This window comes from Brachyistius frenatus, unplaced genomic scaffold (assembly GCF_029030835.1).
Source record: "Brachyistius frenatus isolate BFR_SWC_R1_liver_20210118 unplaced genomic scaffold, ASM2903083v1 Contig_126, whole genome shotgun sequence".
In the NCBI taxonomy this organism is placed as follows: Eukaryota; Metazoa; Chordata; class Actinopteri; family Embiotocidae; genus Brachyistius; species Brachyistius frenatus.
Genome location: NW_027210725.1, coordinates 768,766 through 782,500, shown reverse-complemented (window position 1 = coordinate 782,500; position 13,735 = coordinate 768,766). Strand labels below are relative to the sequence as shown.

Below are 13,735 nucleotides of genomic sequence, written 5' to 3'. Positions count from 1 at the left end.
GAAAAGGCTGCAGTCCTGTGAGGTCCGAGGCGTTCATCCTCTGAGCTCCCTCTGCGCTCCGCCGCAGGAGAAGTGAATAAAAAGTTCCTCTCCTGTCTGAAACAGGCTGCAGAAACATGCGTTAAAGAGTTTTAAAAGTGGAAGAAACAAATCCTGCAAAGCTTTATTCTCCCATCTGTCCAGTGTGAGAAGCATAGTGCTGCAGAGATCCGGAGACAGGCAGCAGAAACCCGAGAGGAGCCTGAGAAAACTCGCGTTAAACACTCCGCGGAACTTCTGCTGGATATCTTGTAAGAAACTTCTTTAAATCCCACTTTTTTCCAAGAGAGGCAAGAATGGCGTAATGCCGCTGCCTCCGGTTTTTTTCTCTCTCTTTCCCCTTCAAAGTTTGAACCCCGTCCAGTGAAAATATTTCACTCACACACCAACCTGCAGGTGCTCGACAAATCCTCCAGCAAACCTGCGCGCGCAGGAATTGGAAACGGAATTCCAGAAAACTGTTTTAATTACCGCGTGATGTCATCAGGCTGTCCGGGCTCATTTAACAGCAATATTTCTCCTCAAATCTTCCTCCCTCTTTTCCACCGTGACTCACGCACGCACGCACGCACGCACACACACACGTCACCGACGTGGTCACTTTTTCTGCTGCTTCCACTTTCTGATCATGAAGAGCTCCTGAACAGGTTCATCAGTCTGAACTGGTTGAAGCTTTTTGATTTGTTACCAAAATGTTGTTAAAACTACAATCACGGTCGCAAACTGATGGGTTCACTGTTTCCCGTCAGTTAGCATCAATTTACAATCGGTTTGTGTCTTTGTTGTCGTTTTGTTCTTCGTGGTTGTTTTGTGTCTCTTTGTTGTCGTTTTGTGTCTCTTTGTTGTCGTTTTGTTCTTCGTGGTTGTTTTGTGTCTCTCTGATGTTGTTTTGTGTCTCTTTGTTGTCGTTTTGTGTCTCTTTGTTGTCGTTTTGTTCTTCCTGGTTGTTTTGTGTCTCTCTGATGTTGTTTTGTGTCTCTTTGTTGTTGTTTTGTGTCTCTTTGTTGTCGTTTTGTTCTTCGTGGTTGTTTTGTGTGTCTCTGATGTTGTTTTGTGTCTCTTTGTTGTTGTTTTGTGTCTCTTTGTTGTCGTTTTGTGTCTCTTTGCTGTCGTTTTGTTCTTCGTGGTTGTTTTGTGTCTCTTTGTTGTTGTTTTGTGTCTCTTTGTGGTTGTTTTGTGTCTCTTTGTTGTTGTTTTGTGTCTCTTTGTGGTTGTTTTGTTCTCTTTGTTGTTGTTTTGTGTCTCTTTTGTGTCTCTTTTCGTTGTTGTTTTGTGTCTCTCTGATGTTGTTTTGTGTCTCTTTGTTGTTGTTTTGTGTCTCTTTGTGGTCGTTTTGTTCTTCGTGGTTGTTTTGTGTCTCTTTGTTGTTGTTTTGTGTTGTTTTGTGTCTCTTTGTTGTTGTTTTGTGTCTCTTTGTGGTCATTTTGTTCTTCGTGGTTGTTTTGTGTCTCCTTGTCATGTTTTTACATCTTTTTTGGGGTTCCTGCGGTGCAGGACCGGGGACCTCGGTTCTGATCCTAACTTTCTTTGCCAGTTTAATTTATGATGCCACAAGCAGCGCCAGCTCGGTGCCATAAATCCAGTTTCGACCAAGCTCGTGGAATAATTAGCGGCCAGAAAGCTCGGGTTCAAAACTGGAGCTCTTGGCAGCGGGGAGGGTCTCTGGTGGTTTGAAACCGGAGCCGGTTCTGGTTCTGGTGCAGTGTTTGTCTTTCCCTCTCCGTCTCTCTGCCTCTCTTTCCTTTTGTCTTTCAGCGGAGGACATGACGGCTGAACAGAAGCGATTGGACGAGACGAGGCTGTCGTGGATCGCGCGTTAAATCAACGTGATGCCGTCGACCGGACGAACAGCTGCAGGATGACGAGGGAACAGCTTCCACGTTACGGCGCACAGTAACGGATCAACGCCGCTTCAACAGAGCAGAATGTTTGTTTTCTCTGCAGAAGCACACCGGTCCGTTCAGAGCTTCACGCTCAGCTGCCAGACGGACTTTATATGCAGATTATTGTGGCTGAAAGTCAGAAGAAGTTTGGCTTTCAGGCTCATTACACATCAGAAAACTAAATCAATGACTTGATGAAACTCGGAGAGGCAACTTTAGTTTTCTGCGTTCCTTAATGGGGCAAAAATACAAAAGTCTTTCAAACAAAACTCACTTCATTACCAAAAATAACTCCTCATTTACAATCAGGAAGGTTCTGCTCTGCAAATAAAACTCAAGTGGAAAAATCGTAAGTGACAGGATTTGGTTTCAAGGTGACCTTCACAATAAAGGTTTCGAATGAAATACTTATTATCGATAGAAGTGATTCCATATTACTGGATGTTAAATGAGTTTTCTCCACACGTCCAGTTGTCAGAGACGTCTCTTTGTTTGTTTCATCCAGCAGGTCTATGTGTTGAATGAACATGAATTAAACAGCATCTAAAGCTCTTATTTTGAAAGACTGATGTAGTCCTTGTTTCTATATTCCAGTCACAGACGGTCTGTTCTGGAAACATACGCAGCTTTTAGAACCTTTTAGGACCTTTTAGGACCTTTTATCTCCACTGTTCTCTAAGTTCAATAAATACATAGAAAAAAGATTAGAAGTAAAATATTCTTGTTATTGCAGCATGATTGAAAGGACGCGATTACATTTATTCCTTTTATCAAGTAGTGCTTTCAAAAAAAATAAAAAAATCTTTCTTGCTTTGCAATGTTTTTGAATTCACACAATTTTATGCAAAAAAAACTCACTTAAAACTCTGCAAATTAGATCGCAACTTTCTGACAGAATCCACCACAAAATCAAAAAAAATTGATTGCAACAATCACAAAAAAAAATCCACCTGAACTTTACTGGCGCTCAGAACAACCGTAGTTCTGCACGTAGGAGTGTACGTATGTAAGTTCGTAGGATATCTGGGAAAAGAATCAGAGTAACAATCAGCTAGTTAGCATCACATTAACCAACATAAGTCAAGAGAAACTGGCATTAGCATAAGTTAGCCTTAAGATGCTAGCAGTGGCTCATTAACAAGTTAAAAAGGTTAATTGTCTTAATTGAACGGAATAATAAGAACAAATAAGTTACCCGTAACCCATAGCAACAAACAGCAAATCAGCAACTCGTGGTGTCGAAACAGACTTACATGTGCTCATTTGCATATCCAGATGTTCTCCTGGTCCTCCTGAGTAGAAAACACGCTGCCAATGTGTGCGCAGTGTTAAAGGTCCCCAGTCCATCATGAGTCGTCCTCCTTAATGCCTGTTCATTTACCTTATTCACCAAGTACAACGCTGCCACCTGGTGGGAATTCAGTACACTGACGGTTCATCTGAAAATAATGTCATTAATTAGAAAATAAGGTTCAAAAGGACCTGTTTTTGGGGGCGTGTCTGTTTGATTGACAGGCCTGTGGTGCAGCCAGGTTACAGCTATCGGTGGGCGGGACGTAGTATCCTCAGGTTTCCAATCAGATCGGTCAGATCCACCGCTGGCTCCTCCCCCAGCTCGTCCAAATATGGTCACTTCCTGCTAAAAACGGGAAAAGTTATATTTTGAAGGTTTACGTGTGGTTTTTGGCCTTTAAATATCTGGACAGGTCACAGAATCTGATGGGGGACAGATTTCAGTGTAACACCGGCTATTCTTATTCTGCTGTCAGTTAAAAGTTGTTTTGTTTTTCTGTAAAGTTCTGGATGCAGCCAGCAGTGGACAAATAAATGGTGAACAGTGAAGGCTGCATTTAACGTTATAGCGTGAAAATCTCCCTTTTTACGAAGATCATAGAAGCAAAAACAACAGCCTATAAAAAAAGAAAACAGCATTTTATGCGACCTTACTGCCACCTTGTTGTTGAAATAAATAAACTTTCCCTGCTTTGGTTGCTCTGTGTGGTGAAAGAATAAAACCTGAGAAACACTGCCGGGTCTGAACCCTTTTTATAGGCTCTGTATATGTGAAGGTACTTCCTGTGTCGGAGGAACAGTGGGTGGGTGTTCGAGGGTAACGCCGAAGACGCTGACATGTAAACACATCGTCCGGACGCTGGACTCCCACGCCGGACCCTCGACTCTCAGCCCAGAAAACCTGGAGCGCAGCAGATTCTCCGAGGAAGAAAAAGTGGGTTTGGAGGAAATGTGGTTTTCCTTTTGCAGCTGCAGCTCGTGTGGCACGCACAACCGAGGGAACATTTAATTCTGAAAGATAACTTGTTGATTTTACTCAGTTTGAGACATGCAACGAGGAGCCCAGATTCAAGCCGAGGACATCAGGAGCACATGGCGTCCAACCGGAGCCAACTGACAAACAACTTGCTCCAACACACGGAGCAGCTCCGGAGACGAAGACGGTTCCTCCGCCTGAACGGGCCGAAGAGATGCTTTCTATTCTGGAGAAGATCAACACTTCGTCAGAAGAATGAAGTCCGACAGTGTTATCAACAATTAGTCATTGGTTTCAGTTCCACGGATTCAAACAATCGCACAGCTGAAAACTGAAAACCACAACTACCACAACACTTTACACGGTTTGTGTCAAATGTCAAAACGGAACGTATGAACTACTGAGTTTTGACAACACATGTTTTGTGAGGTCACAGTGACCTTTCACCACCAAATTTCTAATCAGTCCAAGTTAATGTTTGTTCCAAATTTAAAATAATTTCCTCAAGGTGTTTTTGAGATATTTTATTCACAAGAATGGAACTGACAGACAGGATGGGCGTGAGGTCATACTGAACTTGGTCTCCAACCTTTGACAACCAAACATCTAACCAATTCATATCTGAGACATAGTGACCACTACTGACACGAGCATGGGTGATTGTGAGGTGACAGTGACCTTTGACCTTTTCCAACAAAATCTATTCATTTTTCTGCCAAGTTTGAAGACACTTAGTCAAGAGGGTGGATGGATGAGAAGGATGTGAGGTCACAGTGACCTTGAACTTTGACCGTTGATGAATAAACTCGGATCGATTCATCCTTCATACAAAGTAAATGGTTTTACCAAGTTTGAAAAAATTCCATTTCGCCGTTCCTGAGATATCATGAGAATGAGAATGAGTTGAATCGGGGCCACAGTGACCTCGACCTTTAACCTTTGACCACCAAACTTTAATCAGTTCATCCTTGGTACTAAGGAAATGGTTTTGCCAAGTTTGAAGAAATTCCCGTCAGCTTTCCTTTCGATATCACCCTGAACAGACGACAAGCGTCAGCCTCCACCGTCTCCGACTGGATTCAGCAAACGGTTAAAAAGTCCAACGACTGTAATAACAGAGGGAGGCGGGCGTGTCGGCTGATATTTAGACAGACAGGGATGAGCGACGCTGCGAAACCGCACGGCCAGACAGCGTCTGCCGTGCGGTTAGACCAATAAAACAAAGAGTCAATTTGTTAGCCGTCAGCCTCCCTTCATAACGGGGAGCCTGTGCTTGGAGACGCGTCCTGTTGTCGCGGCGACTCGCTGGAAATCTGCCGCTCTGTTTATAAAACCATAGGAGGAAAAAGGTTGTTTAAATGGCAGGAAATATAGAATATTCATGGTCAGGCTGCACACGTGTGTCGAAGCTTTTATTCTATAATTGGAAGGATTAGTCACGCTGTCTGTCCATGTCATGGAGGTTCCACCGTAAATAGCTACTGGTGTGTTTCTGATATTTGGTGATGTTCAGGCAGATTTTCACTGGAAAGGGTTAATTAATTTTCTATTTAAGTACGACTGCAGCAGAACGTTACTGAGTTTCCAAGGAGGTTTTGTCATTTTTCGATTTGAAACCCGTTCAGACCGGATTCCTGATGGACTGGGGTGAAATGGAAAACTGTGCTGTTGATTAATAAATCAAAATATGAAATTATTTTTGGAAATCATGGACGCTGCATCCTCCAGGTTAAAGAGCATCCGGCTTTTTATCGGCGCTCAGTTAGCTGAAATCCTCTATCAGGCAAGAATGGGACCACATTCTACTTTCAAAACTCTAGAAACTGGTCTCCTCAGTTCCCCAACGTTTACAGTGTTGTTAAAAGAAGAGGTGATGAACATGATCCTGTCCCATCTTTATAGAGACGTGTTGCTGACATCAAATTCAAAATGAGCAAATATTCCAACATTTCATATGTTGTCTTTGGTTTATTTTCCATTAAATATGAGTTTACATGATTTACAAATCATCACCTTTTGTTTTTATTTACATTTTACACAGGGTCCCAACTTATTTGGGAAGGGGGTTGTATGTAATGAACCTGAATGCTTGTCCCACCACAGGTACAGGTACATATCCAAGGAACCGCATGTGAGGGTTTTAACTATTGCTTGTTTTTTTCATGTATTCAACCCGAACGCAGCTCGACTTCATGGAACTGATAACTTGAAGAACTCCAGAAACGTTTGAGCTGCGTAAACCTTCGCGGTGCCCCGATGTGCCGGCTCTCTGACACCGGCTCTGCTCATCGTCCTGTGGTTTTCCGGGACCGAACTCAAACCGAGCCCAGAGCTGCTGTATTTACCGCTCGGACCAGATGCTCCACCGGTGCCTCCTTTAGGCGATCACAAGGCCGAGCTTCGCTGGAACAAATTGAGAACATCCAGTCCGCAGTGACGAGTTTACGGCTGCAGGTGGGCCAAACAATGTGACACGGATCACTGAGAGAGTCTGTTTATTGGTTTCTTCATCGCTCACAGAAAAGGCTCCTCAGGCTGGAGGAGGAGGAGGAGGAGGAAGAGGAAGAGGAGGAGGAGATGAGGAGGAAGAGGAGGAGGAGGTGAAGGCCTGGCTGAGCGAGTTACCTCCTCTGACAGAGAGAGCAGTAACTCGGTTCCGAACATGGAAAGTGTGACACGTCTGGATGCGGTCGGTGAACTGTAAACCTTTTAGACCCTCGAACGTTTCTCAGGAAAAAAAAGAAGAAAAAAGCTCAGAACACAGACGGAGAAACAAAAAGGTGCAATCAGGACGACCGCATTCACGTCAGCGTGCGCTCTTGTTGTTATGAGGAACATCTTAGTTATTGTGAAGACATTTGTGTCCTGGAACATTTCTGAGGTGGTTGTTCTGTGTTCTCAGCTGTCACTTTCTAAAAGGGACTTTAAGGTTTGCATTAAGTCATCGTCGAAATGTGTTGAAAGCCGATGCGGACAAACTCCAAAGATACAAAATACAAGTAAGGCAAGAAAACAACTCTGACATCTTTAGTAAATGTCTGTCTACAGTTTTGTGTCATGTGACTTTCTTTTTAACGAGGTGTGAAAAAGTTCCTAAATTGTTCCTGTTGAACGCAGCGCAGCGCTGCACACGGAGCAGCAGGAAGTATTCAGAGTGTTGTCTCTGTCCCTCGTTGTCCTTCTCTCCTTACTGTATTTAGTCTGTTCTTCCCTCTTTGTCACGTTGTTTCGGTTTCCTGTCTTGTTGCTGCGTCTTTTGAAACCCGGAGAACACAAACCACCTGAACTGTGGCGCCGTGGCAACGGGCTTCTCCAACACGACAACACGCCTGCACACGCCTCGCTTTGATTAATCGGGTCTTGCCCTTCTGTGTGCTCGGGGTCCCGTAATCTCCTGGTCTGGCCATGAATAAAGCAGCATTGTGATGAGCAGCGTCCCACATCAGACGGTGGATAGACTGTCCTGACCTTTGTTTGAAGTTGTAATAAAATTAGGGCTTTCACCTTTAAGCTGCGGGAGCGTCAGGTGGTCGTGTGCTGAGAGGTTTGATCCTCGGATAAAGAGCTCCTTCTCTCGGCAGGAGACGCCGTGCTTTTCCACCTGAGCCGCAGGTGTTTGCTTAACGTGTGTGCAGCTCCGTCATTTACCTTCACTCCAATGTTGACTTTCAGCTCTCCTGCCAGCCGAAGGGGAAAAAGAAAAAAACCCACTCGGGCCCCTGATAAACTGTGTGTAAACACGTCCCTGTACGAGTGTTATGATGATGATGATGATGATGATGATGATGATGTGGTGGTAGTGATTGTAGCCTATCACCTTCCACAGCTCTCCTTTCCTTTGACACACAGAGGAAACGACTGCAGCCGCAGACGTAACACGATGATGAAAAATCACAGCATGTGCAGGTGTTTCTGTGTTTTTACAGACCATCATTTTTTACCCAAGAAACACACAAATAGTTATTTAAAGGGATAGTTTCACATTTTGGGAGGTAAAGTTTAATCTGTGAAAGACTGCACGGACAAATAGTCCTTTACGGTATAATGTTAAAAAAACCAATATCTTCATGCCCTTCGGCGGCACATTAAAAAAAGACATGAATCTGTAGTGGAAATCACTGCATGGCTCAGGAACACTTCCGAAAACGACTGTCTGTGAAAATCCTGATACCAGCTTAGATTTTTGTTTTGTTTTGTTTCATAAGCCTGAACTGATCAATAACCCGATGCTATGAAATATGAAGCTAACTTCATGCTTTCAAGGACTTCCACCTTTCATTTCGGTTCCTTCGTCTCACCTGTTTGAGCCCCCCCCCCCCACCCCCCTCCCCCGTTTTCAGTACACGGCCCTTGTATTACCTGGCATGCGAACGCGGCTGTTTATTTTCACGGGGATACGTTTTCTGGCGATCTGTGCCAGAGACAATATTATGCTGGAAATATACAAGTATTAACTGTTAAGATTTCAGATGGTCAAATAAACCGGGGTTTCGGGGCTCTGGCGCGGCCCAACAGAGAGCAGATTGTGTGTGAACAGCCTCCTGCTAATGAAACACACGAGGGGGAAGCTGCTCAATCACTAATAATTACCCCCCTCCGTCCCCCCCTCCCTCCATCCCTCCATCCATCCATCCATCGCTCCCTCTGTGTCTCTCCGTCCAGGTGATTTCCAGCCACCTCTCATTTATCTTCCCGCCTTTGATTTCAACGTGACATTCATTTCACGCTCATTTCCTCGCCGCCTCTCGCTCGCCTCTTCAAGGCCGGCCTTTCATTCGCGGCTCAGAGCCACTAAACAGTCTCTTATGCTCTGACCTTTGGTGGTGGGGTGGTGGGGTGTGGGGTGGGTGTGGGGGGCAGCTGTGGAGACAAACAGCACTCAGCAGGACGTAAATGATGATGGATCTGTTCTGGCAAGCTTCAGGGTTCAGTTACGCAGGACCGGCTGTAGTTTACATCTGGATGCATGCGGCTGCAGATACACACAAAAAAATAAGATCAACTGTCGAGGTGCTAATTAACACTTAATTACCACCTTAAGTAAACTATTCATTTAAGAAAAGCTTTCACACAAATATTAGCACAAGTAGGTTGAAGATCGGCAGCTGACATCATTGTTTTTACAGACTGGGGAAGTTTTTTTGAATAATTCACACTTCGATATGTTTGAAGTGTTATTTATGCCACAAATACTTTATACTTTCATTTAAAAAAAAATTTGCTGATTTTTTTTTTGTCGGTATTTTTGTTTTTATTTCAGCTTCTTGTCGTTTACTTTTCCGAGGTCAAAGGTCTTGTAATTAGTATTTATGAAAAACAACAAAAGGTTTTCTTTCATAAAAAAGTGACACCTGAACATCTCATGAGTGAACAACCTCCCTCTGGGTCTGAATGCAGGAGCAGAGCGCCCCCTGCAGGCAGCGACGCTGAACCTCCTGCTGCTGCACAAACAACCTGCAGATGAACAGACAAACCCTGAACTTCACAAACTCACCTCACCTGCGAGCTCTCACGAGAATTTCGTTTAATCTAAATAAAACACTCAGTCACACAGCAGCACTTATTATTTTCACTTAATTTTTTTTTTAAATTTACCCGAAAACAGTCGATAGTCATATTTGTATTAAAATAAGATTCATCTGCCTGACAACACAAATTTAAAGAAGATTAGATGTGTTTCATGTTCATTAAGTGTCAAAATTAAAACAAAATTACAAAAACTAATAAAAACAAATCAAGAAAAACAAAGACAAATGCTTGTTTGTGTAAATATTCATAGTCCTTTATTACTGCTGTCAGTTAAATGTAGATCACCTGTTCAGGTCACCTGTGGGATTAACACACCTGGAACACATCCAGCTTCTGATGAGTCGGTGTTGAAGACGGTGAAACGTGTGGATGTTTATCAGAGACACGTTTGAGGACATCTTGTCCCTGCTGCAGATAAATAAACACCAGAGGAGGATTCCTGTTAATAAAGACACTAAATCCAGTTTTCTGTTTCTATTTATCAAGACATGCTGTATTTATAAAAGAAAAACAACAGTATTTTGTCAGTTTCTGTCTGATTAAACATGCAAATCTCTAAATTTAATATTTCAGCTCCACACAAAAATACAAACGCAACTATTTTTTTGTTTTCGCTCCATTTTTCATTCGTAGTAGTAAAAGATCTCAAACTTGTTTTCTAAACACAAAAATATTTATTATTTTAATTGGTTAAAATGGGTGTTAGTGAGCCTTTGTCGAGATAATCCGTCCACCTGACAGGTGTGACACATCAAGATGCTGAATATTCATATTGTTAGTCAGAATATTAATGATTTACAGTCAGTCAAATATGGTACAATTTTAATTTAATTAACAAGAAATGAGTGTGTAAGATGTATTATAAAGAAAACAGGCTGTTCTCCTGAGACTCAGTTGAACAGACATGTTGTGTTTGTGTGTGACCAGCAGGAGGCGCTGAAGCCTCAGAAAAGCTCGACTGACAGACTTCAGGAGTTAATTTGAAACAGTCACAGCTGCTCTCATCTGTGGTTTTATACATTAATTAAATTGTATTCAATTATATAAACAACTCCTAAAAGAAATGTCCCTCCTCAGTCAGCTGCTCTTTTCTGTGAAGGATTTGACCTTGTGTTGGTCACTTCTCTTTGGCTTTCCACCCTGTTGTCTTGGTGTTAGACTCTGATGTTCGTCTCTGTCTTAATGAGACAGAAACACATCCAGAACTTCAAGGTTCTGTTTCTGACAGTCGGATTTGTTCAGTTTCTTTTTTGACTTCTAGTCAGACAAGAAAAGCATTTTAAATATATGAACGTGTTGTTTTTTTCCTGATTTTCGGACATTCTGTACCCTGAACAGTCGATAGACGATGAAGATACTCGCTGGTTGCAGCTGTATTGTTCTTCTGTGATGAATGTTTTGACCTTGTTAGAGGTTTTCTGTGTTAAAGTAAAAAAAATGTTTATCAGTTTGGTAAAAACACTTAAAAAATAAGATGATAAATGTTTTGAAACTGAACTCTGACACAGGACTCTCTCGACTAGAGCTGTTGACAAATATAGAATTAAAAATAACTAAAAAAAACAAAATCTAAACTGTTTGATGTGTTAAAACACTTTTAAATGAAAAGTTTTAATGTCGATTTTTAGATAGTAATTTCATAAGGCCTTAAGAGATCAAATTTATATTTTAAAATGTGTATATCCACAACACAGTTTGGCTCAAAGGTTTCAAGTAGCTGCTGCTCGCTAAGATTCTTGATTTTATTTTGTGTTGATGGTTAAAACTGAAGCTCTGAGATTGAGTAAGATAATAAAACCTTTTTATTTTTAATACTGTCCTAAACATTTATTCTGTTATTTTTGGGGGAATCCCGTCACCTCCTGTTTTCTCTCTCTGCTTCTTCTTCTCTATTTCCGCCTCTCAATCTCACTTTCTGTCTCTCAGGTTTTTCCTGTATGAAATGTCAGAAAATTCGACTGAACTCTTCTCACTTCCTGTTGTTGATAAAAAGACGAACATTCTCTTGTGACATCGTGGTTTTCGTGAACTTCCTCAAAGCTGTTGGACGATAGACAGAAACCCCCTTTGTGTTTCACTTCTCGTCACTCTCGCATCATGTTTCCTTTTTTTCTAAAACGTCATTTCAGATATGAGAATGTGCATCAGAGCACATTCACTTGAAGTTTGACCAGAATCTCCCTTTTAGCATTCAGTTTTCTTACATTATTACTGGTTTTTCTTTCTCAGTTTTCACACAAGTCACTAATTTCTTGGGGTCTGCATCTAATTACCTCCCAAAAAACATCACAAGGCAATAAAGAAAGAAAAATAAAACGGCTCAAGGAAAGCCAAGAACACCCAGAGAATCAGTTATATCTATTCACTTTGTAAAACCGAACGTATGATCGACGAGTTCGGAGACGGTTTCCTGTTCTCAGGACGTGTTTGTCAAAACCAGGTCTTCTTGAATCTTCTTTTCTAATGAATGAGGGATTATTTTCAGATGGACCTCCAGAAAACTAAGAAGAAGGAGTGACTTTAGCTAACAACACCGAGATAACTGATGGACACATTTTATTCACTTTGGATTTGATGAGAGAAGTTGAATGGGAGTCTATGGAGCCGGAGGCTTTTTGGAGCCGACCTCTAGTGGCACTCGCTGGTATTGCAGCTGAAGACACTTCTGGATCAGAACCATTTTACAGACCTGAAGCTACGAACTCTTTTACATCCAGTCTGTAGTTTTATATCCAGTCTGTAGTTTTATATCTAGTCTGTAGTTTTATATCCGGTCTGTAGTTTTATATCTAGTCTGTAGTTTTATATCCGGTCTGTAGTTTTATATCCAGTCTGTAGTTTTATATCCAGTCTGTAGTTTTATATCCAGTCTGTAGTTTTATATCCAGTCTGTAGTTGTATATCCGGTCTGTAGTTTTATATCCAGTCTGTAGTTTTATATCTAGTCTGTAGTTTTATATCCGGTCTGTAGTTTTATATCTAGTCTGTAGTTTTATATCCGGTCTGTAGTTTTATATCCAGTCTGTAGTTTTATATCCGGTCTGTAGTTTTATATCCAGTCTGTAGTTTTATATCCAGTCTGTAGTTTTATATCCGGTCTGTAGTTTTATATCCGGTCTGTAGTTTTATATCCAGTCTGTAGTTTTATATCCAGTCTGTAGTTCCACCGGTGTGAAGTCTGGAGCCAGTCGTTCCTCCTGCTGAACGTTCGTAGACTTTATCTTGTTGATGCTGATCTGATCCGACTGTCACCGCGCTGACAACGTTCTCAGATTCTTCAATAGAGACATTACGAATATGGAGCAAATCAATGCTGTCTGGTTTCATGTCAGATATTCAATATTCCAGAATTCATTCACGAGGCCATAAATCCTGAGCAGAACCGATCATGTGACCAACCAGGTGACGCAGGAACACAAAGAGACGCTGGAAACCCGCACTTCCTCTTTTAGGAACAAACAACACACCTACAACAACGTCTGCAGCTCTACAAGGTTTAATTGTTTATGTAATGGAGTCTCACACACACACACACACACACACACACACACACACACACACACACACACACACACACACACACACACACACACACACACACACACACACACACACACACACACACACACACACACACACACACACACACACACACACACACACACACACATCACACACACACACACACACACACACACACACACACACACACACACACACACACACACACACACACACAGACATACCTGAAAGGAACCTGTCACCGTGTGTGTGTGTGTGTGTGTGTGTGTGTGTGTGTGTGTGTGTGTGTGTGTGTGTGTGTGTGTGTGTGTGTGTGTGTGTGTGTGTGTGTGTGTGTGTGTGTGTGTGTGTGTTGTACTTTTAAAAACGTAAATCGAGTTGCTGTTTATTTCCGACGGAAAATTTAAAGTTTTATAAAAGGTGATAAAAGATGATAAAGTACTTTAAGTTTCATAAAATATGAGAATAACAAACACAAACAACAACCGAGGTC

At 42.0% G+C, this 13,735-nt stretch overlaps 1 protein-coding gene across 1 annotated transcript in view; it reads right to left on the bottom strand.

Annotated features, from left to right (window-relative positions):
• Window positions 1-15, bottom strand: part of gdf5 (growth differentiation factor 5) — a 7,395-nt gene extending 7,380 nt beyond the window's left edge. Inside the window, exon 1 of the mRNA XM_069714138.1 lies at window positions 1-15. This exon is cut by the window's left edge and continues 892 nt beyond it. The gene's annotated coding sequence lies outside the window, so the exon portion shown is untranslated.
• Between the last annotated feature and the right edge of the window lie 13,720 nt (window positions 16-13,735).